At 44.3% G+C, this 3,728-nt stretch overlaps 1 protein-coding gene across 1 annotated transcript in view; it reads left to right on the forward strand.

The window, feature by feature from the left end:
- The first annotated feature begins 3,540 nt into the window (after positions 1 to 3,540).
- The window catches only part of PPARG (peroxisome proliferator activated receptor gamma), a 51,463-nt gene continuing 51,275 nt past the window's right edge, over positions 3,541 to 3,728 (forward strand). The window contains exon 1 of the mRNA XM_041459135.1: positions 3,541 to 3,621. The gene's annotated coding sequence lies outside the window, so the exon portion shown is untranslated. The remainder of the gene's footprint in view (positions 3,622 to 3,728) is intronic.

A 3,728-nucleotide genomic window follows, 5' to 3' on the forward strand; every position in this document is an offset into this window, starting at 1 on the left:
CTGCCAGTTAAGACAGAATGAGATATGCTGAGGCAAATAAGATATGCTTTTTATCAATAAAAGGACACCAGATACATGAATTAAAATATTGCATTGCCCAAGAGACAGAACACGGGGTAACTTTTAAAAAAGGCAGCAATACAGGACATTTTGAACTTATTTCAACTCCATTCCTTTAAAGCAATGCAATTTGCACAATCAGGACTCGCTGTTGAGGCTGTCAGATTTCTGGCTGCACTCTCAGAGCAGGAGATTGCCCTCTAGATGTTAAAAGTTTGGCTACTTCTCCATTCCATCCCACAGCACCAGGATGGGACACACTGCGTCAGGGGCGATTTTGAACTTGAGTAATGCACCCAGAGATGAGCACACACCCAGGGGAAACATAAAAAGTCAGTGAAATGTGGAATTAGTGTCTTTGCAGAGATGGGAAGGGGTAGAAATCCTTGCAAGGTTGCCAGCGTGTTCAAGCCAATTGTAAAAATCACAGCATCACCTCCAATAAATTAGTTTTTCTAACCATAAATGCCTACCTGGAATTCCTCAGGAACTGTTGCACAGAAATTCCTTCACCAAGATGGGAAAGAGAAATGAAACCACTCAGGGGAGGTTATTTTGTCATTGCTAACACCCTGATCCATCTGGAAATTCCACAAAGTCCTCATTTCAGGTTCTCATCTCAGTGAGAACTATTTTTGCCATATGATTCAACCCAATCTACTTCAAATTTTCTGAATAACTGAAACTGTAATGTACAGTCAGTCAGTAATAACTGCAAGCAGAAATAATTTTTTTTTTTTCAGATGCAATAAATGCTTCAAAAAGACCCACCACGAAAAACGGGCTGATTAAAGTTAGTTTAAAATGCAATTCTTTCGCATGAAAAGAATTAACTAATGCTTTTATACCCAGTAAGAAAAAGAGAGTATAATTGATCTTGTGTGAAGGAAAATTATCTTCTAATTTTAAAACCAGAACTGATGCTGAGAGAGTCTTTTCTGCTTGTCTTTGAACTTAGGGGAGAACTGCCCATGGTTCAGCAAGGCCTGAGCCTGACATTTCATTCTTGTTTCATAACTCTTGGAGCTCCCAGCCAAACTTAGGAATCCTCTCAGATAAGCAGAGGAGAAAGTCTGGATCATCAAAAACTGCAGTCAAACAATGCAAACAAAAACTTACGAGAAACTGATAAATGTCTTTATTATGACCATTTCATTACTGCATAAAGCAACTTGATTACAGAATAGATAATACATTTGTAGCCTGTTTTATTTCTTTACCAATACAGAAATTATTGTCTTTTTCTGAAAAAAACCCACTCTTTGTTAAGGAAAAAAAAAAATAAAGAGATTAATTCAAGTTATAAATAAGGCATAATTTTTAATTATCAGAGAAAATGTGTGGGCTCTTCATCTCTTCATTCTTCAAATTAAGATTAACTGTCCAAAAGAAACATTTAATAAAATATCAAATCCTACCTAAAAATCCGTGTTAAGCAGGAAATCAGATTACGTAATCTTTTCCTTTCCTGTCTCAATCTGCTAAAATGCATATTTACAAAATCTAAGAAATTTTTACATAAGTTATCATTCTACTTTATATTTTATGAGTTCTGTTCAAAAGGTGAACTGAAGAAAATAATGCTTAGAACAGAAATAGACTGACAGTGTATTTGGAATATTCCTGTGAAAGCTGTGTTTGGCTGATTTCTCTGGACTGACAGAGATATCTGTCTCACCCGTGCAATTTAATTAAAATCCAAACTGTGCTTTGTATTTCTGCCTTTATTAAAAGCCCGGGCTCAAAGCAGGACTGCACAGTCCCCACTGGATGTTATCAATACCTGCCAATTTTTGGAATGCTTCCAGTTGCATGGAGTTTGAAAGAGTTTGCAGGTTAAAACCTTGATTTTGGGGAGGGATCCCCTTTTTTCAGACACTTAAACTAAATGGGGAATTCTCCAGCAGCAGAGCAGCAGTTCTGCTCTCAGCAGGGCTGAATCAGAACTCTGTGAGGGTCCAGCACAGATCCTTCTCCTTTTAATTTTCTATTGAAACTCTACCTCAGCTATTGCTGTAAAGTGGTAGAAATATTAATAACCGAGGTATTTAAAACCTCTTTGTTAAGATTGCTTTACCCACATTTGCCTCTTTGTTCATCCATGGTAATTCTGAGGGTTTGTTTTACTTGTTTTCAGGACCTGGCTTCTAATTCTGAGCCAGGCTATTACTGGAATAGGTTATTACTGCAGTATGTTAAAATAATTTCTAAAATACCCAACCCAAACAATAAAAAAGAACCACTTAAAAAAAATATTTCCACATTTCCAAGGCTAAAAAAAATTCAGATGAAAGGGAAAAAGCAGGAATTGAAAAAAAAAATCCTTGATCTGTCAAGGCAGAGGTAACACCTCAAGCCTATACAAATAGACAGATAATTCTCATAAAAATTAACACAAGGCTTCAAGCCTCTGCAGACAGAGAGATTGTTCTCATAAACAAAAGGCTGGAGGCAAAGTTAGTATCTGTAGGTAGTCCAGGTATTTTGACGTGTTCAACCCTAATCTATAAATTGCCTTCAGTATACAAATAATAAAGCAAATGTGGGCTCTCTTTCAAAACGCTGATGACTAAGAGCCATAATGAGGCAAATTTGGGATCCTCTCAACCTTCCAGTGATGTCCAAGGGATCAGGAGTTTTTCAAGATAAACTGTTGTATCCCGGGGCACCTCGAGTTCCAGGATGACTCTCTAAAGCCTGTTGATCTTATGCCTTTTTTTCCACATCTGACTTCTTTTTCAAAGCCTCAGAGGCTGAGATAGAGGAGGTGACAGGCTTGTTGGGGCTTGCTGCCTCTGGAGAGGTACCGAGCACAGCCTATACCGCTCGGCTCTGCATTCCTGGCAGGGGGGGAAGAGCGCCCAGAGATAATCTCAAACGAAAAAAAAAAAAAAAAAAAAAAAAAGGGAAAAAAAAAAGTGAAAAAGAATTTGCTTTACCTCCGTTACTGCTAAGAACCTTGTCAGAAAAGCCTTTACTCCTGTCACAGCAGGACACAGCCTGACGTGAGGCGACCCAGCCAAACCACCCAGCGCAGAGCGGAGCTGGCTGCCGAATGGCAAGGCAAAAGAGAAAGCAGCCGGCAGGCGGAAAAAGTGAATTTTCAGTTACGGGAGATTACAGGGAGCAGAGATCAAACTCCAGCTGCGCTGCTCTGCCCTCGGCTACACGCGGCTGATTCCGCGGCGCGGCCCGGCCCGGCCGGGCTGCACGGACGGCCCGAGGGGACAGCGAGGAAGGAGCCGCGCCTCCTCCTCCTCGTCCTCCTCACTGCCTCTCCCGTCCCGCTCTTCTTCGCCATCCCTGTGGCCGCCCCCGGTCCCCATCCCCATCCCCGTCCCTGTCCCTGTTGCCATCCCCAGCCCCGTCCCCGTCCCCGGCCCGGCCCCGCTCGCTGCCAGCCCCGCTCGCCGTGGGCCGGCGGAGGCGGCGCCGGGGGGAGGCGGGCCCTGCCCGGGAGGCCGGGCCGAGCGGGGGAGTTTATCCCGCTGGAAGGGAACGGCTTCTCCCGCTGAGAACTGACAGCGCCGGCACCGTGCGGCTGCGGGGACCGTCCCCGAGGTGAGGGGCGGCGGGGGCAGCGCGGGGCTGAGGGGCCGCGGGGCTGAGGGCTCCGCGGGCTGTGCGGGCAGGGCCGCCGGGGCAGCGGGGGCTGCGGGGGCTCGGGG

The sequence above is a fragment of the Pyrgilauda ruficollis genome, unplaced genomic scaffold, assembly GCF_017590135.1.
Source record: "Pyrgilauda ruficollis isolate IOZ18807 unplaced genomic scaffold, ASM1759013v1 scaffold131, whole genome shotgun sequence".
In the NCBI taxonomy this organism is placed as follows: Eukaryota; Metazoa; Chordata; class Aves; order Passeriformes; family Passeridae; genus Pyrgilauda; species Pyrgilauda ruficollis.